General features: G+C 42.0%; 1 long non-coding RNA gene across 1 annotated transcript in view; it reads left to right on the top strand.

Moving 5' to 3' along the window:
* The window catches only part of LOC140202150 (uncharacterized), an 89,620-nt gene extending 64,437 nt beyond the window's left edge, over positions 1 to 25,183 (top strand). Inside the window, exons 3-5 of the long non-coding RNA XR_011887014.1 lie at positions 9,780 to 10,018; positions 16,330 to 16,437; positions 24,815 to 25,183. This is a non-coding gene — a long non-coding RNA (uncharacterized lncRNA). The remainder of the gene's footprint in view (positions 1 to 9,779; positions 10,019 to 16,329; positions 16,438 to 24,814) is intronic.
* The last annotated feature ends 223 nt before the right edge of the window (positions 25,184 to 25,406 follow it).

Raw genomic sequence — 25,406 nt, 5'->3', positions numbered from 1 at the left:
ATGTCCTGATTGTATTCAAAGCTGCAGACCAGCATGAACATGATGTGCTTTGTTTGCTCAATTATTTATTCTCCAAGGGTGACAAGGAAATTATAGACAAGGCATAATTGCAACAAGAAGAATTAATTTACTTGGACAGACCCAAGGTAAGAGTGAAATCACTGAGGATCGTGCAAAGGCCATTAAGTTTGCAAAGCCTGCTACATCAGTTCAGTCAATGCCGATCATTTCTGATTTTTATGTGATTACAACAAAGCCTGGGTTGATTCATATACTGAAGTTGTACAACCACTCAACAAGTCTGCTGAAGTGCTCAGACGATCCTGTGATTCTTAATGAAGAGCAACTGAAAATGTTGCAAATATTAAAGGTGACACTGTGTACTGCACTCACATTAGGAACCCCTGATACAGGTAAACCATTTACCCTGTATGTCAACAAGAAACATGGCTACATGATGGTAGTCTTAACTCAAGAACATAGAAACCAATGGAGCCCTATTGGTTATTGCTCTGCCAAATTGGATAATGTTGCTTTTGGATGGGGTTTGTGTTTACAGGCATCCAGGCAACCTAGCTGACAGTCATGATGGTTTCTAGCATCATTTTTGATCAAGTTTTAAATGTTCGATGACCACACTCAGTACACACTTTACTGACTATGAATAGGGCCTATCGAGTTACATTTGCTTAGAGGTCTAAGTGGCACCTAATAATCTTTTAACAAGCAAGTTCAGTGAATCCAGCTATACTGTTACCATCAGACATGGAAGACTGCAATGACCATGACTCTGCAAGAATAATAACATGTCATGAAGATGCATATTTTTTCCAAAAATGCCTCTGTTGAACACAGATCTGTACACTGATGGTTCCTCAACAACTGAGGGTGGAATTCAAATGACTGGATGAGCTGTTGTTTCTGAAAGTGAAGTACTGGCTTCAGGCACTTCTGTGCATCAGGTAAAACTAAAAGCTCTGATTGAAGCCTAGAAGTTGGTAGAATGAAGATCTGCTAATATCTGTACTGATTCTTGATAAGCTTTAGAGTTGTTCATGCCTTTGGAAACTTATGGAGACATAGGGAATTTCTTATGGCTGTAGGAGCCCCGATCAAGAATGGCCAACTAGTACAAGAACTCATGAATGTCATACAACTTCCGTCAGAAGTGGCTGTATTAAAATGTAAAATCCATTCCAAATTGGCTGCAATGGAAGCTGTGGAAATGCATTCATGGATGAAGTTGCAAAAAGGGAAGCACAGGAAGAGGTAAAAGGAATAAAAGAAGCAAAACAAAGTCAAAGAATTAAAGGAGGTACCAAGAACATCTGCCATGAACTTGCCAACTGAAAGTAAGGAAACAAGGTTGGACTCTGTCACAGATGGATGTACTAGATGGTTGAGAGAATCAACCCCAGTGCTCTAACCAGGAAAAGTGGTTCTGGATTGAGAATAGAAGGTTAGACAGTGAGGGAGGATGGCGATATAGTACTCACCATATACTAGTAGCTTCAATTACATTGTGTCCTTATCCTGCACAGCAGATACTGTATACTCCACTGTACACATTGGAGTGGAAAAGATGCTCAACAGATTCTCCCAATCATGGTGGAATCCACGGTTCAGGGCACAAGCTTGACAAACATTTGAAAGATGTATGACATACCTTGAGACAAATCCTGAAACACTGGAAAACCTACCACACTTAAGTGCTCCTGACCCACCTGGTCCATTTTTACTCTTAGAAGTGGAAGACATTACTTCATCAAAGTGTCAAGAATACTCAGTCATACTAGTAATAATAAGTTTTTAAGATGGGTGAAACCTATTTCAACAAGGAAAGCCACTGCCACGCACACAGAAAAACTCTGATCAAGGACTATATTCCTACACAGGGATTGTCATGTCACATTGACTCTGAACAAGGAACAAGGAACACGTTTCACTGTGAGTGTTTGTCAGGAATTATGTCGACTGAAAAACATTGTATGGTTTTTCATTGTCCACATTGTGTAGAATCATCAAGACAAGTCAAACAGATGATTGGAATCATCAAAGAATGACTGACTTAAGTATCTTGAGGAAGGTGTACCATAGCCTATGCCTCTACCTATGGTCTCCTGTAGCATCAGAACAACCTCAAACATGAAAACTAAATTAGGTCCATTCAAGATGGTAACAGGGCATCCTATGTCACTGCCGGGAACTCTTGATCTCAGAGAGGCTAATATGCATCTTATGGCAGACAGTTTAGTTTACTATTGTGAGAAATTAACCCAAGCTGTACAGTCTGCTTCTCAACAAGCTTCTGCCATTTGGAGTGATCCAACAGAGGGAGGACACACCCAAATTCCTTGAGTGGGTCCTAACTAAGAAATTGCATAAGGAACCATTAGGAACTCAATGAGAAGGTCCTTATCAAGTGCTGTTAACCACTAACTCAGTGGTGAAGGTAGAAGGTAAAAATAAGTGGATACATGCTAGCCACTGCAAGCAAGCTAATGTGGTACACATTAAGGAGAACAAGTGCTGTGGTTTATGTGCTAGTAACCTCTGACTCAGCGCCTTCATGCTGGCCTACAATGAGCTAATCCCTAGCCAGAAGACATCGACAGCTACTGGACACTATGAAGTTTATTCTAAAATTCGTTGTTGTTACATTTTTCCTAATTTTTCCCTAATTACAAAATGAGTGATAATATTTGTCCTGATATGCTACATCATAATTTATATCTTTTTAATTTGTATAAGGATGATCATTAATAGAGTGGTTCAAACTCACGTAAGTGTGCCCACTAATCTAACTAACAGTGACACAATCCTACAAATACTCTTAGATATTGCCATAAATTGAGTAGATCATTTTATACTTAATGTAGATAACTCAAATTTTTCTGCCTCTCAATTTTCAGATGTTATCATTCTAAATGTGTGATTTAGAATCGGAGGGGAATGATGGATTAGATGATAGAATTGTTATTTCGATACAGTTTATCTGTTCTTATGCTTGTGATGAGAGTCCTTGACGAGGATGGTTTGGACCCAGACGCTGGGGTATCTGAAGCAAGGTTCGAGACATAGTATCAAACTGGATCTGAACACAAAGCAAATGCTAGACAATATCACTAGTAGTCTTAACAATTGAGCCTGAACTGCAGTTCAGATGCTCCTTAAATAATTGATTCTCAGTGCCCATAACATGCTTACCAATTAGCGGGATCTTCCTGAACCCTTAAAGTGGCTACGCCAGCTATCCATACTCCGGGGCGTTAGAGTGTCTAAATCCTGGAAGCTGGCATGGTTGTGAGCAGCTGGTAACAGGATCCCCTCCCCTATGCTAACTCCTGGCGGCCTTGGCTGCTCGGAGAGGCGGTGATAGTAATCATGGATGAGAGCCCGATCCAAGATGTCCCTTTCAAGCACCCAACACTTCTCCTCGAGTCCGAATCCTTCCCAGTCCATGAGGTATTGCTGAGCATCTTGAATAGTATGTGAGTCCAAAAGTCTTCTCATTGTGAAGGCCTATTCCCTCAGGGCTAAGGGCTGATACAGACAGCTTTTAGCTTAGAGATGTGGAAGGTGGATCTGATCTTTAGGGTCTTGGGGATTCAAGATGTAAGCCACTGGATTTACTTCCCTCATGAACTTAGGCACCAAGTTTCTAGATTCCACTCAGAGAGGTAAGTCATGAGTGGACAGCCAGGCCTGTTGACCTGTCTTCTCTTTTGGTCCGCCTTGGTCTCCACTTTCATGCTAGAGGCCAGCAAAGTCTGTCTTGCCCTAATCCATTTTTGCTTGCAGTATTGGATGAGATCTTCAGCAGCAGGGACCCCAACTCTGTCCTCTTGTTACGGAAAGAGGTGGAGGATAACTAAAGCGGTGAATTTTAACATACCGTGTGCTGAATGCTGTAAGGTGTTGTGGGTGACCTCTGACTACATCAAATGTTCACACCATACATAAGGTCTTTCCAAGGCCAGGCATCTTAGGTTACATTCTAAATCTTGGTTGGTCTGCTCTGTCTGGCCATTGGACTGTGGGTGAAACCCAGAGGAAAGGCTTGCTGTTGCCCTTATCAGTTTATGGAATGTCCTCCAGAAATGTGATGTAAATTGTAGACAACAATCTGAGCAATGTCCACCAAGAATCCATGGATCCTGAAGACCTGGTGCAATTCTGGCTGCCTCCACTGCAGATGGTGGCTTCTCCAAGGCAATGAACTTGCAGGCTTTGGAAACCTGCTCAACAATTGCCATGATGACTGACCTCCCCTTGGATGGTGGGAGAGCTGTGAAAAAGTCCATGGCGAGGTGTGTCCAAGCTCTTTTTGGAACAGGTAGGGGGTGGAGGAGCCCTTGAGGTCAGGTATGGTGCTCCTTGTTCTGAAGCACATGTCGCATGATGTCCTGATGTCATAGCTCCTCTCTGCCAGTGATAGCCACCTGGAGAAGAATGCACACGGGTGCATTTTACTGTCCAAAGGTAGTCATTGAGACTACCAATGTCTGTGGGGTCCACTTCCACACTGAAGCGAAGGTCCAGGTTAGGAGAAACCAAGATGGGAACTGTTGTGACCTGCTGTTAAAGCTTTGCAAGAGCAGCCTCCACTTCAGTTGACCAGACAAAAGGGTCTGTGGATTTCTTAGTTAGCACCATCAATAGAGCTATCGCCAAGCTAGGGTTCCTGATCAACTTCCAGTCGAAGTTAGCAAACCCCAGGAATCACTGGACTTGTTTGATACTGGATGGTCTCTGACTGCCTGGGTCTTGATAGGGTCCATCTTGAATTTGCCATTGGAGATGATGAAACCCAAAGATGAAACAGTCGTCACGTGAAATTGGACTTCTCCGACTTGACATAAAGAAGCCTCTTTAAACTGTCCCTGACATGAATGCCCTCCTCCATGGACCTTGAGAAGATTAGGCTGTCATCTAGGTAGATGGTCATGCTTATGGAGAGTATCCCGGTGCACATCATTTATGAAGGCCTGGAAAATGGCTGGAGCATTTGCAAGGCCAAAGGGCATAACCAGGTACTCACAGTGCCCTATTGGTGTATTGAATGCACTCTTCCACACATCACCTTCTCTAATACAGACCAGATTGTATACACTCCAGAGGTCTAGTTTTGTGAATACACTCACCTCTTGGACCATCTTGAAGGCTGTATTCATGAGTGGAAGGAGTAGCAATTCTTGACCATTATGCAGTTTTTATCACCTATAATCAATACACAGCCATAGACTCCTATCATTTTTTGTACAAAGAAGAGGCCTGCACTGGAGGGCTGGATGAAGCCCATGGCAAGAGCCTCCATTATATACTCCTCCATTGCCCTTCTCTCTCGGCCTGAGGGCGCATACAATTGACCCCGCAGAGGACAAGTACCAGGCAGTAGGTCTATAGCACAGTCGTTGGGTCAGTGCAGTGGAAGAGTCGAGGCTTTTCCCTTGCTGAAGACCTCCTCCAGATTCTTGTAGATGGGAAGGTTTTGATCAATCTGGGTGTTGCTATCTCCTCTGGACCTTCATTTGAGGAGAACTCCTGAGGCTTCTTAGATGGCAGGGGTGATCCAACAGACCCGTCAGTCCTCTCTCTAGGCTCACAAAGTTCATTTGTAGAAACAGCGGCCAAATCAGAGTCTAAATCCCCATCTGTACCCTCAGGTAACAGCAGCGAGGCGTTACAGGGGGATCTTGCCCCCTGGGAATAGGCTTCAAGGATTAAGGTAAAGGAGTCTTTCTCTTCCTTGAGACCAGGTGGCTGAATTCCTTAAGCTTAGCAGCAAATTTCCCAGACTGCTTGGGCATCTCCTTCGGGCTGTCATGAACTAGAGATTTCCCCTCTCTAGTTCCTGCGGGATCCTGACTAGATAGTGTCAGGACTTGCACAGTCCAGTTGGCCGGAACCAGTCTTTCTGCTGTTGAGAGCAGGACAAGGTCTCCAGACAGTTTCAGGTTCCCTTGCACTGAAGGCTGCCCCCTTACTGATCATTGGTCACAGGACACTCTGAGTGATGGAACACCATGCCGCAAACAAACCCTTTTACAATGTCTGGGCCAAGCAATAATTCTCCCCTCCTCCCCAGTCCATGAATGGGTTATGCTGGAACAGACAAGTGTACCCGAGGATCAGGAGTATGAGTGGAGAGTCAATAATGTAGTAACTAATATCTTCCACATGATCCCCCATCCTCATCTGCAAAACCACAGTCAGCACAGTCCTGCTAAGGAGTCTTGGCCTGAAATGTCGACTGTACTCTTTTCCATAGATGCTGCCTGACCTGCTGAGTTCCTCAGCATTTCATGTGTGTTGCTTGGATTTTCAACATCTGCAGATTTTCTCCTGTCTGTTGCTGGATCCACCCAGAATCTAGCGGGCGGCCATTCAATTCAGTTGCTGGCATGGACTGGCTTAACTCTCGCAGTGATATGTCAAATCGATGGGCGAACCTTAAATCCAGAAAATCACCCGCTGCCCCAGAGTCCACAAAAGCCTTCACCTGCCTCAAGTTCTTACCCCAGGTGAATTCTGCCTTAGCATGAAACCAGAATCCATGAGATTGGGTGTAGTGGCTGTTACTGTCCTGACACTGGACAGACTCCTGGTGGCTGCAACTTCGGATATTCGGCCCGCAGGTGACCTGCTTTCCTGTAGTAAAAGCAGCAACCTTGACTTCAACGCTGGGACCTCTTATCGGTGGAGAGTCTAGTACTGCTGACCTGCATGGGTTTGATTGGATCTTGAGCACTTTAAACCTCGACCTTCCAGTTCTGGATTCACTTCAAAATGCTATACCTTTCTATAAGAACACCCCCTGTCTGCTGTGCTATGCTCCTGTGAAATAAGAGCCAACCCACTCAACCTCTCCTCATAACTCAGTGCCTCAATCCTGGCAGCATCCCTGTAACTCTCCTCAGCACTCTTCTCACTTAGTGGCATCTTTCCTACATATGGGGGCCAAAACAGAATACGATATTCCAAAACACATGCTGGAAATCCAGAGTAACACACAGCTGAAAGGGTCTCAGTCCGAAACATCAACTGTTTATTCATTTCCATAGAGGTTGCCTGACCTGCTGAGTTCCTCCAGCATTTTGTGGGTATTGTTCAGGATTTCCAGCATCTGCAGAATCTCACAATATTTCAAATGTAGCCTCCCCACTGTCTTGTACAACTGCAACATATCATCCCAACCTGTCATCTCAGTGCTCTAACTTATGAATGCCAATGTGCCGAGTGCCTTCTTCACCACCCTTTCTACCAAAAGAAAACCTTGCATTGAATGGCAAGGAAAGTCTGATGATATTTTATCATAATGGAGCAGAAACTACTCACCAGCCTGCGTGTGGAATTTTTTTTTCACTGTCTTAAAACACAAGTAATGTTTAATAATCCTAAATTCTAAAAATAAACTTTGAGCAAATCTTTCATTCTGGTACCTTGATGTTACAAAACATCAAAAATGAATATGCTCACACACACAAGGAGAAAAGGACTTCTACGTGTCCCTGAGCTTAGCCTGGGAGCAGGGCTAGGAGTATTATCACTCATAGTTACAGCTCAAGTGAGAATAGCGGAGTGAATATCAGAAGAAAATAAATAAAAATAAAATTAATGGCTGAAGACCCACGTTCCGTTTCACAAATAGAGCATTGTCATGGGTTACATGTTGATAACACAGCTTGTTCTATCCTAACCCTGGGTTCTGACTCTGTATAGAGGGTGGATGATTTTCTTCTAAGATATTCTGGTTTCCACCCAGATCTCAAAGATGAGTGAGTTAGCAGATTAACTGGCCGTTGTAAATTGCCCCTTGTGTACAGGTGTGTGGTAGAATCTGGTGGGAATTATAGGAATGTGGGGAGAAGGAAATGGGCTGCATGTAGGATTAATTTCAATGGGTGAGGATTTAGTTAGGCCTGGGGGTATGTTCCTGTGCTGTGTGACTATGAATATATTTTTTAGTGTTTATTGTTTCCAATATTTATCTGTAGTGAACTTTCTGTAGCAAGTTCAGTCCTAGAGGAAATACATACCATTCCTGAATGATGACCCACAAAGATCTCATACACCTAAAACCTAAATCGTCATCTGGAAAAGGTTTACTAGCTATTTAAGAATAAAGTTCAAGGTAGACCAAACAAATGGACAGGTGTTTGCAGAGATGTAAGGTAATGGGCCAGTACAAACAAATTTTGGCTCTTTTCCTTTGAACAGTCTAGGTTGCGGAGGTTCTCGCACAGTGCTGTAGCGAGATCCAGGACTTCATCTGAATGGTGGTGAAGGAACAGTGATATATTTCCAAGTGGGGATGACACAGGGCTTGGAAAAGGATACATAGGGGCTACTATTTGTATGCACAAGGGCCTTTGTTTCTCTAGGCAACAGTGGCTGCAGAAGGAAAAGTGCAAGATGGGGGCTGCAATGAGCAGTGGGGAGAGGGGAGGAACACAAGAAGTAAGTGAAAACATGATTGCTGGCCTGTAAATAAGAAGAGTGTGGGGAAATGAGAACACAAAGCTAGATATGAGCTTACCATCACCTTAGCTAATCCAGAGCTCTGAAACAGACTGAGCATTCTGGTCAAGAGCCCTGAAACACACTGAGCATTCTCTCCTTCACAAGGATTTAGGGTGATGATGCCACACCTGTTCCTCACTGCCTTGCTGCAAGATCGAGTGACAAAATATTTTTAGATGATGCAATCATCATTATAGTAGCGGGCATTGTGTGTAAGTTAAGCAATCCACCTGTGTGTGTGCGCATGTGCATGCATGCCATAGAACTAATGGATGCTGGATCCAAGTCCTCAGAGCTGATTCAGGGCTGTCTTCTGGCATACAAGTACAGTGGAGGTGGACGTAGGGGGGGGGGGGGTAGCTGGGTGATAAAGAATTTGAAAAAGGATTCACTGACCTTGAGAATGTACACAAGGCCAATGAAGTTTTTTTTTTGCATTGTATCCAGGTCCACAGAGCTTTACTCCTGCATTCGTTTCCACAGTTGTCTCCTCCTCAGCTTTTTCAGCCTGCTGCTGGAGGACCTCTTGGCATCCGACTAATTCATGGTGGTTCCCTCTCATCAGATCAAGTTTTGCTATATGTTTAGTCACTTTGGCCTTAATTATAGCTTACAATAACTTCCACATAACAGATGTTAATGTAACATGCTTATAATTTCCTCTCTCACCTTTCTGAAACAATTTAGACATTATTGCAATTTTCGTACCCAAAGGGACAATTGCTGATTCGAGAGTACCTTGGAAGATTACAGCTCAAGCATCTATAATTTCTCCACCTAATTTCTTTGTATTCATCAGGGGTGGAAATAATCATATCCTGGGGATCTTTTCGGTCTTTAGTGTCATTATTTTTTTCTAATCCTGTTCTATATTTTATTTTAACTTTGGTGAATTCTGAGTTCAAAACTTTATGGCTAATGCTGAGGGCTGAGAATTCTTTCAGGAACCCTACAGGCACTGTCAAATTACTGATAGATTTGCATTCTGCTGAAATGCAGCGGGAGAGCTCCATCTTGCTGAGACTTCCCTAGCACTTACACAGGGGTAATTACCTCTTGGCTCCTGCTGAAGGATCTGCCCCACCCCCCCATTGATTACAGTGGGAATTGTAGCGCTCAGTTCTCTTATTCAAAGATTATTTCCATTTTAATTTAATGATTTTAATTATTTGTACCTTTGGCTACCTTTTTTAAAAACAAAATTTTAATGATTTAATATGTAAAATTAATTACTTCAATTTTAATGTTTTTTTCAGTTCCTTTGAACGTCAGAGATACAATACAGACTATTACAAGCTTCTCAACAATTTTACAGCCAAGGAAGCTGGTGGGGGAGCTCTTCCAGCTGTCTATGATTTCATGAGCTTGTTTGCTGTGCCTTTGGAAGCTTCGCTGCCACTCAGCCCAGCCACTGGAGCTTCCATCCAGTGACATTGGATCAGTTGAGGACTGACTTAGGAAGACGACAAGTGGTGATTTAGCCCTCTGGACATGGGTCAGTAAGGTTTAACCAATTGCTGATATTCTTGGAACATAATGTCTACTTCCTTTTACTGTGAATTTTGACAGAAATATGCAACAAATGTGCCATTTCTTTACTTCCACTGAGTAAAGTATATTTTTTTACTTTTACTTCACCTATTCCTCCTCTTGTTGAAGATTGCGCTTGATCTCTGATTCCTTCCAAGATTATAAAAACATATTAACCTTTATGTCCATTGCATGCTTCACCTAATAATCTCATTGTTGAATTGGAGAATGATCACAACACAGGAGGCCATCGTGCCCACTGAGTCTGTGCGTGCTCTGTGTAAGACATTCTAGCTGATTTAATTCTCCTATCCTCTACCCAGAGCTCAGAAAATTACTTTCATTTTACCACTTACTAAATTCCCACTTAATATATATGAACATGCTTTCTCAACTACACTGGCTATGCATTCCAATCACTCACTGCAGAAATCTACTGTAAGTGCTTTTGCCAATCACCTTCCATTTCTCCATATTTCCTTACAATGTAGAAGAAAAACATTCAGTCCATCACTTCCGTGCAGGCTTACAGAGCAATCCCATTCCCCTTCATATTTTACTTGTAAACTTTCTCTCACATTCTCATTAATTTTACTATCCACCTATGCCACGGGTAATTTTTCACTGGTTATTTATCTCCATAACTCAGCATGTCTTTTGGATATGGGAAGAAACCAGAGCACCTGGGAGCATGTGCAAACTCCAATCAGACAGCACTGGAGGGCAGGACTTATCCTGAGTTGGTCGAACTGTGAGGCAGTGGTAGCTCAACTAATGTTGGTGCAAAAAACAAACAGCTGGAGGAACTCAGCGTCCAGGCAGCATCTATGGAGGGAAATAGACCATCAATGTTCTGAGTTGAGACCTTTCATCTGGACAGGTCTCAACCTGAAATGTATGCTGTCCATTTCCTCCACAGGTGCTGCTTAACCCATCTCTAGTATCTGCGATCCTTCGTCTCTATCAATATTTGTTTCCACTATTTCACATTTACTTCCTTTTTTCTTTGAAGCCCATCCCCATCTCTGCAACTTTAATGTGCTTGCTTTCTCATTTTTCCAATTCTGATGAAGACAGATTCACCTGAAATGTAAACTCTGCCCCACTTTCCACAGATTCTGCCTGATCCAGTGAGTATCTCCAGCATTTTGTCTTTACTTATTTTTTTATTTTCACTGTTACTGTGAGTTTCCATTACAGAGCCATTTTTCTAAGAAATGTTGCCAATGTACCTTTCATGCTGTGAATTTCAATCTTGATATCAAGCCTATTCTATGACACATTAAAATGGCATTTGGAAGTACATTTATACCACATCAGCTGCATTTCCTTCTTTGTTACTTGATCAAAATACCTAGTAAGCTAATTAGAACAATTGGTCTTTAAAGGAATCCATGGTGACATTTAGCAATTAAGCCATACCTATCCATGTGACCACATACCCCATACCTTCATATTATTTCCAGAGTTTTGCCCATTACTAAAGATAAATTGACTGATTTGTGGCTTCTGGTTTTGTCGCTAAACCCTATTTTGCACAAGGATGTAACTTTTGTAATTTTCCAGTCTTCAGAATCAATAGATATCTGGATGAATAGGACCTGTGTTTCGGTAAATTCTTCCTTGCTTTCCCACAACAACCCAAACACATTCAGTCTGGACTATGGGACTTACCTATATTGATTGTTGTCTGTTGTATCCAACAATGACAGGCGGCCTGTGTGGGAGAGTTTTTAATGTGGAAAAGCTGTTCACTGGGGTAATCTATCAATATAAAATAAAGCTAATAACTCCACTTCATCAATTTTTAGCATTCCATAATCTCAACAGCATCATCTGTTGGTGATACTTCAGCAGCGTCTTGTTTCTTGGCAAAGACTCACCTAATGTGTCAGCATCCTTGAATAGATTTCCTTTTAATCTCCAACTAGCCCCACCTCTCATTGTAAAATTTATTGTATCCACATGCTTGTAAAATAGTTGTCTCATTCCCATTTATATCTTTCTCCTGCTCTCTCTTTGCCTCATTTTTAACTTCCCCGACAAACTTTCTGTATTCCATCTGATTCTCATTTAATAACCTGACATTTGCCACATGCTTTTTGTTCTTCTCAATTTTTCTCTCTGTCCTTTTGAACATCCATGAAACTCTACCCTTCCTTAACCTTCTCTGCCATGGGAATCCACCTGGATAATAGCTGAAACCTTTCCAGTTTAAAGGCTCCCATTGCTTATGCATGGTTTTACCTGTCAAGCTTCGATTCCACTTTGTCCAGGTCAAATCTTTTAACATCCAATTGAAGCTGACGTTTCTCTAATTGACTGATTTTAACTCGCAGTGTTTAATATCCTTTTCCAGAGCTATTGTAAGCTCTATGATATCATGATCACTGTTTTCAACATAGCACCCCACTGACACCTGCTCCACTCGGCCTGGCTCATTTCCCAGAACTAAGGCCACAAATGGGACAGAAATGATCAGATCAAAAACGTACTCTTAAATCCCTTGCAGAAACTCCTCCCCCTTTTGGTCCCTCATGATATTGCTGTATTTGTCTATATTTGGATAGTTGAAGTCCTTTATTAATGTTCCCCTTAGGGTCTTGCAGATCTCTGTAGCATTTTACAAATTTGCTTCTCTGTATCCTTCCTGTTTGCTAGCAGCCCTGTGTCAATGAGTAAAGTGTATGTATCTAATCACAATCCTATACAAAATTGATATCTGTACCTGGCTGGAAGCCTGAGAAGAGTTTATCAATCTTATTGTTTAACTCTACATAGATGGACTCTGTTTATCCTTGAATGTTCCAGGACATCCTCTCTCTCCAGCAATGTAAAATTCCTTTTAGTCAACACTACCACTCCCCTCCATTCAATCTTCTCTTCCCTCTCTAGCCCAGACACTTTGTACAGTTAGAGCCCATTAATGTCCCTTTCTTTTGGCTTGATCTAGGTTATTATTATGACATTGTAACCTGATATAGTTGTATGAGCCAGACATTTATAGGGTTTAAGTACATGTGCTGTAAGGTTTTCGTAGACATTGCTCTTCCCTCTCTTGGTCTAGCCCTGTATAAAACATTCCTGAACACATACCAGTCTCTTTCTAGGTGATGATACCAAGTGACAAATGGCCCGTGTTACTGTGAGCTACAGGTGGCTGAAAGAAAAACCCATAAATATCTTCCAGAATGTATAGTGTGCTGTTGGATGGCTCCTTCATATATTCACCCTTCAGACACTGGAAAGCCCCCAAAGTGAAGTCAGCCAATTACTGTGCTTTTTCATTGAAAATGAATTACACAGCACAGAAAAGAAGGCGTATGCAATCTAATGTCAAGGCAGCAATAGTCATTTGAGTAACAAATTCCTGATGTGATTCACTGTTTGACGTTTATAATCCTTGATACAATTGCAGTGCCAAAGTCTGTTTGTGGATATTGCAAAGAAAAGACTCTCATCTCTTCCAATTCCCATGAAGGGAAAGACGATAAATCCTACAAAGACATTGAGGCAAAAGGATACGTTTCCATGTGAAGTTGGGATTTAATATAATATAGCATTGATGATGTGGCAATATTTAAATGAGTTATGAATCATACATAGATAAAAATTTGCCATTTAATCATGAAAGAGTTAAGTTTGAACACAATTTCTGATAGTTAAATGGGCTCACTATGTCTGAAGATTTGCAGAGATTAGGATCTGATGGAACCCAACATTTTATTAGCTCTAATGATTTTACATAGAATATTACTTTACAATTAGCTTTTGTAATGCAAAAGAATGCCATTGTGCCTTATACTTATATCACAAAGTTTTATCAGTGATTTGCTGGATGTTGTAATTAGGATGGCTGCCCTATAATCTGCAGTGCACTGATTAAATTCCATTTCATCTGACAAACACGATCTTTATCCAGGAAATAGTTTGTAATCAGAATATTGGATCTGACATCAGAGGTAGCCACACAGCCTTCCCTTAAACTCCCTGCTTCAAAGGTCTTCTCATTGCTATTATTGGTCTTACTAATGATGAAGTATGACACTCAGTAAACAGAATCTGGACCAGTACAGGGCTCTGTGCTTTTCTTGGCAAGGAAAGCTCTACTGGATGCCAAATCAATTTGGCTCTCATTAGAGTGGCTTTATATCTGCAAATGTTTTTGTGTCTGGCTGTGGTTTTGTTTAAATGATGTAATTTCTCCCAAATCATAGCCAACACCTGTTTCTATTAACAGAGGCCTATGTGTATAACTTTATTTGAACCCACTTTTAGAAAAAGCACTGAATTTGGGTCAGACTAATTACAAATTATGTCCCCCAAAAAATGAAAGGAAGTAATTTGTTATTGTGACATGATACATCACTGTCTTCACAGTGTTGGAAACATAACTGGAGTACATTTTTTAAAAATGCTCTTCATTTGATTATTCCATACCTGCTACAGAGTATCTTTGGTTGTCACTGTGGCTTATGTTTAGATGTTGTTATATTGTGTTTTTTTTTCCTGGCATGGTGTAGCTATTTTTTATCTATAAGACACAGAAAAAAATGTCTAACAGATAAAAATTGGTTGTGGCTCCTTCTGGGCACATAATCAACCAAATACAGGCAGTACAACCTCGAACTGAGAGGACTCCAGAGGCAGCTGATCCATTATATGGACTTCAGCTGTGTGCTGCCAGCCACATTGGCTGTGGTCCATGAATGGAAATTGATAGATAGACTAGGAGAACTGGTCTGTAGTGAATCTCTGGAACATGAAGGATGGAGAGAATTATTCCCACCCCCTTTTAGCTCCACAAGATTTACTTTAAATGGAGTAAGGGCTCACTGCTTATAATAAAAAAAAGGTCAATAAGATTTTCAGAACACCCTGTCTACTCATCGTAAACATATTTAATATAGAAAACAAGGCTTCGCCCGGTCATTTGCTGAAGTAAAAAGGTTAAGATTTGTTTCAGGCTAGTGGTACAGACATCCAGATAATCACCTTAATCACCTCTGCAAGGCAACACCATTGGCATTGATCAGGCGGAGGGTGCTGCAGTACTATCATATCTTGTATTAAGCATAACCCTTGATGCAAATGCTTCCACTCAGACACTGGATTGCTCCTCTGCACCAGATTTAGAATGCAAAATTAGCACTTAGCCAACTGTACCCTATGATATAATTGGCAGAACCTTGGGGGGGGCAGCGGTAGAAACACTAACTCTGCTAGCAAAGTGGCACATGGCCAAGTGGTTAGGGCATTGGGCTCACGATCTGAAGGTCGTGGGTTGGAGTCTTGGCCAAGGCAGCGTGTTGTGTCTTTGAGCAAGGCACTTAACCACACACTGCTCTAGTCCACTCAGCTGAAAATGGGTACCGGCAAATGCTGGGGGTTAACCTTGCAATAGACTGGCGTCCTATCCGAGGGGCGGTGGGGGGGGTGGCGAGTCTCATACTCTTGGTCGCTTCACGCCACAGAAACCGGCATAAGCACCAGACTGATGGAGCACAAGGCTCGGGACAGACTTTTAAACTGCTAGCGTAGCCACTGCCTCACCGTTACTGAGACCTGTGATCAATCCTGATCTCAGGTGCTGTCTGCAGAAGTTTGTAGCTTCCCCCTTGACTGCTGGGTGTTCTGGTTTCCACCCATGTTCCAAATACATGTGAGTTGATAGGTTAATTGGCCATGGTAAATTTCCATTTGTCTACATGTGACCCAGTAGAACTGGGAGGAATCAATGAGATTATAGGTAGAGTGAATAAAAATTAGATTAATATAGGAGTGTAAAATACCTGGTTGATGGCCAGCATGGAGGAATTGGACTAAAGGGCTGTTTCCATCTCTTAATGATTGACATTTCAGTATTTGAGTCAGGTACATGATTTTAAAAAAATCAATTTTAATTCCTGTTCACTGCAACTAAACATCTCAATCTCTCGAGATACATCAAGTATAAATCACGGACCACTAAAAAGGTGAAAAGTATGAATGCAAAGACAATGGAAATACGAACTAACAAATTGGTTAAACCTAGCAGGGGTTGAAAAACTACAAGATCATAGCTGAAGGCAAAGTCAGAGAGCAATGAGAAACTGTACAGTCTTCCAAAAAGAATAAATGTGATTTGTTTTTTAAAAATAATACTTAAGAGATTATCAAGGAAAGGTACAGTAATTGTGAATAGAATTATGCCAAAGCATTTTGCAAAATGCCAATGTTTTCGACTAAAGAGCCTAACATAGATCTGATTTCACATATTTATTTATTTTTATTTAGATACACAGTGTGGAGCAGGTCCTTTCAGCCCATCAAGCTGCCCAACCATCTACTGAACACTGGCCGAATCACAGGGCAATTTACAATGACCAATTAACCTACTAACGGGTACGACTTTGGACTGTGGGAGGAAGCCGACGCGGTCATAGTCATAGTCATACTTTATTGATCCCAAGGGAAATTGGCTTTTGTTACAGTTGCAACAACCAAGAATAGAGTATAGATATATAATATAAACCATAAATAATTAAATAATAATATGTAAATTATGCCAGGATATAAGTCCAGGACCAGCCTATTGGCTCAGGGTGTCTGACCCTCCAAGGGAGGAGTTGTAAAGTTTGATGGCCACAAGCAGGAATGACTTCCTATGACGCTCAGTGTTGCATCTCGGTGGAATGAGTCTCTGGCTGAATGTACTCCTGTGCCCAACCAGTACATTATGTAGTGGATGGGAGACATTGTCCAAGATGGCATGCAACTTGGACAGCATCCTCTTTTCAGACACCACCGTCAGAGAGTCCAGTTCCATCCCCACAACATCACTGGCCTTACGAATGAACTTGTTGATTCTGTTGGTGTCTGCTACCCTCAGCCTGCTGCCCCAGCACACAACAGCAAACATGATAGCACTGGCCACCACAGACTCGTAGAACATCCTCAGCATCGTCCGTCAGATGTTAAAGGACCTCAGTCTCCTCAGGAAATAGAGACGGCTCTGACCCTTCTTATAGACAGCCTCAGTGTTCTTTGACCAGTCCAGTTTATTGTCAATTCGTATCCCCAGGTATTTGTAATCCTCCACCATGTCCACACTGACCCCCTGGATGGAAACAGGGGTCACAGGTGCCTTAGCCCTCCTCAGGTCCACCACCAGCTTGGTCACGGGGTGAATTTAAAAACTCCTTATAGACAGCACTGGAAATTAACTCTGAACTCCAACGCCCGGAACTGTAATAGTATCGTGCTATATTATGGCAGCTCCCCAAGGTTGCTATATTGAATGGCAATGCAACCATAGCTGAAAGCTACAGACATTTCCATTTTATCAAAAAACTACAAAATAGATTATATAAATTTATAGCAACTTTTATGTGTGTTGCTTGAAATTCCAGCATCTGCAGATTTCCTCGTGTTTCGTATATAAATTTATATCCTACTTGCAATATTGCAAGTGTTTTCTGTTTCACAACAAGTCTTTTCTGACTGAGATAACTTAGGGCACTTCTTAGAGCACAATGTCAGGTCTAGCTAAAACATTCCATTTCTACAGTTTTTTTTGTTCATTGGATGGAGTGAAGATGGAGAAGCAAAACTGAAATCCAAGGATTTGGCCTGCTGTTGATCCCAGTATTAGTAATATAGGAGTAAAAAGTTAATTCAACCGAGACTGACAGAAGTGTTCCACTAATTACTGCCTGCAGCCTCTGGAGATAGCTTGGTTCATAACTCCAGATGCACAGATCCTGAAGAAAGTATTCTTTCCTAATTTAGAGATCAGCAAAGGGGACTTTGGCCTGATGTCTGCCACTAAGATCAAGCAATACCTATTTATCAACATCTTAGTGGAGGAGGAGGAGAGGCGAGTAGTGGCCAGCAGAAGGAGGTACAAAGAGCCTCCCAACAACACAAAGTCTGAGTCGGGTGCTTTGCAAGAAAGGTTTCCAAGAATGGCTAGAGGATTTGTTATAAAGATTATGCAGACAAGCATCTATATCAGTGACTGCAAAAGACATCAGCAACTTGATTTTTTATTGTCACTGACTCATGTAGAGCAGCAAGAAGGAATTTTTGTAACATTATCCAAGACCAGGAACATTTAAACATTATATATATATATAAAAAAACACACACACACAAATACAGTAGGACAGGAGGAATAGTGTTCTAGCTATATTGTAAACAAATGATCGTAAAGCTTTCTCTTAGGTGAGATTGACCGTAGTGTTGTGTCCTAGAAGTCTACGTGATACATAACCCAGTACACAATCCAGGACAGTACGATATGGAGAGAAAGCTGTTGCCCATGTAGCAAGCTCCCTCTCTCCATGCAGCTGGTGAATCCAAGGGAATGGCAGAGAATTTGTTATTTCAGTTTGGCATCAGCAGCATTGCAGAAGTTGCCAGTGAGCATTGAACTCAATATAGGACTGCCTTAGAGACCCCAGTTCTGAAAGGTTTACTCATGAAGCCTTCCCCATGAGTGGTTATAGTCACAAGGCAGTGGAGGTTTGAGTTCAGAGTTTTCCTTCTCCTAGATGAGTTGCCAACCACAGACGATGAGCCCCTGTTGTCCAAAGTGACTGATTTTAAGGTACCTGTAACCCAACTTTGCCCCTTTCTCCTGGCAGTAGAAATGGTTCTGCCAGGCTCAGTAGCTAAGCCACACTTGAAGGCCAAGAGCTGGACTTGGTTGTCAGAGGCTATTTGAAATGCACGCCATTGAGAGCATTTAATAGGTAGTGGGAGCTTATCGCCACTACCCCCCCCCCCACCTTGGCTAGGACAACCTTGAGGAACAAAATGACAGTGAAGCATAGAGCATAGAATAGTCCAGCACAGCACAGGAAAAGACTTTCAGCCCACAGTCTTACATGTGCTGACTGTGATAACAATCTAATCTAATTCCATCTGATCCACTGGATAATAAAACAGTACAGGAAGTATTGAAGTGTGCAAAACAATAAAATATTTGCACATTTGAATGGAGACATTGCCTTTGGTCTCAGTGTTCTCGAAAAAGTGTAGAAAAAGGGATTCCTACTGCAGATTTCGACTTAAACTTCGTTCTCTCAAAATATTGCTGATTTCAATATGCGAAATAGGCACAGAAAAATATTCACTGACGATACAGCAGAGTAATTGTCCATTTGATCCACAGTCCACGTAGCATTTATACGCCATTATTCTTCATCTTAATATATTGATCTTTACAATTATATTTTGGAAATTTGCTTGCCCTGCTTCTTGGATTTTAACAATTACCAATCTTGTTTTCATCAATTCAAAAGATCTAATGAAGTAATTATTCCTACCAATTCGATTTCAGACAGTTTTTTTTTTGAGATACTGATGTCCAATCCAGTCCTTGGCAAAATATAAAGTTGCCTAAAATACATCAGAAACTCCATAAAGGTGGCTTACAACCAGTATCATGTACAGTTCCAGACAGGCCCTCACCCATTTTAGCATGGCTAGGATCATTTTATTACACAGTAATTTGAGAAGAGCATCAGCTGTTTAATAGATGCTCCACTTGGCAGCCAGACAATAACAGCACAATGCCTGCTGTGGAGGAGAGAGTAGCTACAAGAGAAGGAGAGAGAGCACCAAGTTTTGCTCAGAGAACCATAATGTACTGGTCAATGAGATGGAGGGCACTGGTGAGACCTAAGGCATCAGGGGGCCAAGTCACTTCAACTGATCATTGACATTCTGTCCTAGCGTCCTGCAGACACAGGGGCCAAGACTTCACATGGAAGGGTCACTCAGTTACCTTCATCTCCTCTAATTAGACAAATTCAATGAGGAATAAAGAGGAGCCTACTTCGAAACTATACAGTGCTGAGCATAATAGAGCATTGACCAGTGACCAATCTGGACATGAAGATTGAGAGGAGGGGATTTCTATCAGGTCCACTGCCTAGTAGAGCAAGCGGGTCACAGCAACGTAATTGAGCATTGACCAGCGACCAGTCTGTGTTTGTGATTGATTAGCAAGAGCAAATTAAAGCATGGCAGGAGCAAGCGCTGCAGCCATATTCTCATATTCTGAGTGGACAGAGTCAGAGTGGTGATCTTGAGGCTTTAGCTCTTCGAGTCTTCAGCAAAGAGGCTTCAGTCAGAGAAAGCAAAATAAAAAGAAAAGCTCCAGGTTAAGTATTTTTTTCCTTTCCTTTCTTTATATTTTCTATCTAGGACAGAAGAGATGCCAGGCAGGTTAGTGGAATGCTCGTCTTGCAGGATGTAGGAAGGCAGGGAGACCTCCAGTGTCCCTGATGACTACAACTGCAAGAAGTGCATCCAGCTGCAGCTTCTAACAATCCACGTTAAGGAACTGGATGAACTCCAAATCATCTGGGAGACTGAAGGGGTGATAGATAGGACATATGGAGAGGTAGTTACACCCAAGGTGTAGGACACAGGACGCTGCTGGGGTGTTGACCTGATGTAGGAAAGTCACAGCGGTCAGCTCTCTGGCACTGAGTCTGGCTTTGTGACTCAGACGGGAGGTGGGGGGTAAGAAAAGGCAAGTTTTCTTTTGTGTTAGGCAATTCATTAGAGGAATGGACAGGAGGTTCTGTGGACGAGAGCGGGATTCCCAGATGGTACATTGCCCTCCAGGTGCTGGGTCTGGGACATCTCGGATCAAGTCCTCAGCATTCTTAAATGGGAGGGTGAACAGCCTGAAGTTATGGTCCATGCAGATACCAATGACGCGAGTAGGATGAGTGACGAGGTTCTGCACAGGGAGTTAGGTGCTAAGTTAAAGGGTAGGATGTCCAGAGTTGTGATCTCAGGATTGCTACCCGTGCCAGGAGGGAGGGTTTAAGATTTTTGAATAATTGAATAATCCAGGGAAGGTGGGACCTGTACAGAAGGGATGCTTTGCACCTGAACTGGAGGGGTCTAATATCTTAGTGGGAAGGTTTGTTAATGCTGCATGGTGGGGTTTAAACTAGAGTTGCAGGGGGATGGGAACCAGAGTGCCAGAACAATCAGTGGAGAGGTTGTGGAGGCACATGTTGGTAAGCTCTCAGATAAAGTTAAGAATTAAAAGGTTGAGCATGGTGCAACTAGTGTCCTGAGTTGTGTATATTTCAGTGCAAGTAGTATCATAGGAATGGCAACCAGACCTGGGTGTCATTATACACCAGTCATTGAAAGTGGGCATGCAGGTACAGCAGGCGGTGAAAAAGGCGAATGATATGCTGGCATTTATAGCAAGAGGATTCGAGTACAGGAGCAGGGAGGTACTACTGCAGTTGTACAAGGCCTTGGTGAGACCACACCTGGAGTATTGTGTGCAGTTTTGGTCCCCTAATCTGAGGAAAGACATCCTTGCCATAGAGGGAGTACAAAGAAGGTTCACCAGATTGATTCCTGGGATGGCAGGACTTTCATATGAAGAAAGACTGGATGAACTGGGCTTGTACTCGTTGAAATTTAGAAGATTGAGGGGGGATCTGATTGAAACGTATAAGATCCTAAAGGGATTGGACAGGCTAGATGCAGGAAGATTGTTCCCGATGTTGGGGAAGTCCAGAATGAGGGGCCACAGTTTGAGGATAGAGGGGAAGCCTTTCAGGACCGAGATTAGGATAAAATTCTTCACACAGAGAGTGGTGAATCTGTGGAATTCTCTGCCACAGGAAACAGTTGAGGCCAGTTCATTGGCTATATTTAAGAGGGAGTTAGATATGGCCCTTGTGGCTACGGGGGTCAGGGGGTATGGAGGGAAGGCTGGGGCGGGGTTCTGAGTTGGATGATCAGCCATGATCATAATAAATGGCGGTGCAGGCTCGAAGGGCCAAATGGCCTACTCCTGCACCTATTTTCTATGTTTCTATGTTTCTATGATAGTGCTGAAGATGAGGTACCTGGTTTACAAACCAAAGCAATACGTAGCGAGAAGAGGCTGTTGATAGGGCAAAATTTCAGTCAACAGGATGAGTTGCAACGTAAAAGGCGGACAAAATTGAAAAGGGTGAATACAGAACTGAATGTGTTATATTTTAATGCGTGCAGTACATAGAATAAGGTAGATGAACTTGTAACACAGTTACAGATTGACATGTATGATGTCGTAGGCATCACTGAATCATGGCTGAAAGAAAATAATAACTGGAGGCTTAATGTCCAAGAATACACATTGTATCGAAAGGATAGGCAGGAAGGCAAAGGAGGCAGTATTGCCCTGCTGGTAAAAAATGAAATCAAATCATTAGAAAGGAGAGGCAGTATTGCCCTGCTGGTAAAAAATGAATTCAAATCATTAGAAAGGAGTGTCACAGGGTCAGAAGGTGTTGAATCATTGCAGATAGAGTGAAGGAACTGCAAGGGTAAAAGTACCCTGGTAGGAGTAGTATACAGACCCCCAAACAATAATAAGAATGTGGTCTACAAATTACAACAGGAAATGGAAAATGCATGCCAAAAGGGCAGTGTTACAGTAGTCGTAGGGGATTTCAATATGCAGGTAGTTTGCGAAAAATCAGGTTGCTGCTGGATTCCAAGAGGTGGAATTTCTAGAAAGCCTACAAGATGGCTTTTTAGAGAAGCTCATGCTTGAGCCCACTAAGGGATCAACTATTCTGAATTGGGTATTGTGCAATGAACCAGCAATGATTAGAGAGTTTAAGGTAAAAGAACTCTTTGGGGAAAGTGTTCATAATATGATTAAATTCACCATGAAATTTGAGAAGGAGAAGCTAAAGTCAGATGTATCAGTATTACAGTGGAGTAAAGGGAATTATAGAGGCATGAGAGAAGAGTTAGCCAGAATTGATTGGAATAGAACACTGGCAGGAATGATGGCAGAACAGCAATGGCTGGAATTTCTGGAAGCAATTCAGAAGGCACAGGATACCTACTGTACATCCCAAAGAGGAAGAATTATTCCAAAGGTAAGATGATAGGACCATGGCTAACAAGAGAAGTCAAAGCCAACATAAAAACCAAAGAGAGAGCATATAATAAAGTAAAAATTAGTGGGAAGTTAGAGGATTGGGAAGCTTTTAAAAACCAACAGAAGGCAATTAAAATAGTCATTAAAAAGGTAAAAGTGAAAGATGAAAATAAGCAAGCCAGTAATATTAAAGAGGATACCAAAAGTTTCTTCGGATACATAGACCACTATCCAACAATGCTAGAGAGGTAGTAATGGGGGACAGACTGAATAAGTATTTTGCATCAGTCTTCACTGTGGAAGACACTAGCAGTATGATAGAGGTTCCAGATGTCAAAGGTCATGAAGTGTGTGGTTACCATTTCTAGAGAGAAGGTTCTTGGAAAACTGAAGGGTCTGAAGGTAGATAAGTCATCTGGACCAGATGGTGCACACACCAAGGTTCTGAAAGAAGTGGCTGAAGGGATTGTGAACCCATGAGTAATGATCTTTCAAGAATCATTAGATTCTGGAATAGTTCCTGTAGTCTGGAAAATTGCAAATTTTACTCCACTCTTCAAGAAGAGAGAGAGGCAGAAGAAAGAAATCTATGGGACAGTTAGTCTGACCCCAATGCTTGGGAAGATGTTGGAGTTGATTATTAAGGATGAAGTCTCAGGGTATGTTATTTTCACTTTATATTTGCTAGTTGCGTCTTTCACTGTGTGCTATACAGTGTATTCACACATCCCTTTATTAGCCTCAGAATAGAGGGGTGTCCTTTTAGAATGGAGATGAGGAGGAATTTCTTTAACCAGAGAGTAATGAATCTGTGGAATTCCCTGCCACAGGCACCTATGGAGGCCAAGTCTTAATGTATATTTAAGGCAGAGGTTGATAGGTTCTTGACTGGTCAGGGCATGAAAGGATACAGGGCAGGAGATTGGGGCAGAGAGGAAAATAGGATAGGCCATGATGAAATAGTGGAGTAGACTTGATGGGCCAAATGGCCTAATTCTGCTCTTATTTCTTGTAGTCTTATGACCTTTTGGACTTTTTTTCTAGAAGAGTGGCCTTTGGGATACAAATCACAGGTTCCCTAGATATACTGCAATACTTAATTTCCCAAATTCATTTGCTGTTAATGTTTACTATGATAACTATATTCCTTTCAGTTTAAGTAGTTACAATCTGAGCTGCTACATCACCATAAATGTATTTTGGTGGCAGTGTATGAGTGCAGTGTTTGATTGGGTGTCTGTAGGATGTTGGGATCAGCATTTGTTTACTCCTTCCCAGAAGAGAAGGAAACTGAATGGGAGAAACAAAAATGGAGACTGAAGGTAGAGGGAGACAGGATTATGAGGAAGGTCACCTCAGAGGCTAGATGTGAGGGAGGAAACCAGAGGGTTGAAGAGTTGCAAGTTGAAGGAAGATACACTGGGTATTGTAGGCTGCAATCCACATCAGGCATCAGGAATCTGATGTGATTCTGATTGATCCAGCGGGCACAAATGAGGACTAGGCAGGTAGGCATTACGCACCATTAAGACAATCTCCAGCCCAAACACCCAATGGCACACACTGTTGTCAGCCCAGTTTGGAGGAGAGTTATAAAGGACAGCAAGGCAGTCAGCAGCAACTGAAAGATTGAGAATTTGCCCTTAATGTGAGTGTCTCTAACTTCATCTCACTTTCGATTTCACTGTCACCTTACATCAACAAGAAGTTGAAAAGGCTAAATGCCAAATGATAAACAAGCTCTATGGAGTGAGTGGCATCCTGTTGGTTTGAAAACTTAGCAGAGAGAACATGTGATATAAATTCAGCTTCATTTTCTAAATCTGAGCAAGTTTCATATTGTGCAATTGTCTGCAGGAAGGAATACAAGTCCAGTTGCTGGAATTATACTGCTGTCTGCTGGAGGGAAGACTAGAAGGCAAGAATCATCATCAACCATCTCCTGTCAGTGACCACAGAATTACTCCTGAGTATCTCCATGAATGGATGTGACCTTCACTACTCACCTTCTCCAAGAGAAGTACAAGGATCATTATCAGCCACTGTAAATGGCAGTTTTGCCCTTAAACTTTTGACTCTGGTTGCCAAGGGAAACAGTGGAATGTGGAATTGAAAGAGCGGTGAATTATATGAGAAAATGGGCTTTACATTAACTCTCTGCAAAACAAAATTCCACATTGGGCTATTCTCACTGCTCCCTCAACAATAAAGTTCCACAAAGAAACCATGGAAATGTCAAATCTCTTTCTTTGGGAGGTCACCTTTCAGTAATCATATACTTTGAGAAAAAGCAACATTACTATGAGCACAGCTTTTGGCCATCTGAGGAAAGGAGTAGTCAAAGACTGTCTCACATCCATGTAAAATGTAATCCTTGCCCTCTAGTATGCTTTGGAGATCTGTACTACCTGCATCCAGCACCTCCCTGCACTGCAGAGATGCCACCAAT

The sequence above is a fragment of the Mobula birostris genome, chromosome 1, assembly GCF_030028105.1.
Source record: "Mobula birostris isolate sMobBir1 chromosome 1, sMobBir1.hap1, whole genome shotgun sequence".
In the NCBI taxonomy this organism is placed as follows: domain Eukaryota; kingdom Metazoa; phylum Chordata; class Chondrichthyes; order Myliobatiformes; family Myliobatidae; genus Mobula; species Mobula birostris.
The sequence above is the reverse complement of the archived record's forward strand: the minus strand, read 5'-3'. Positions and strand labels throughout refer to the sequence as shown.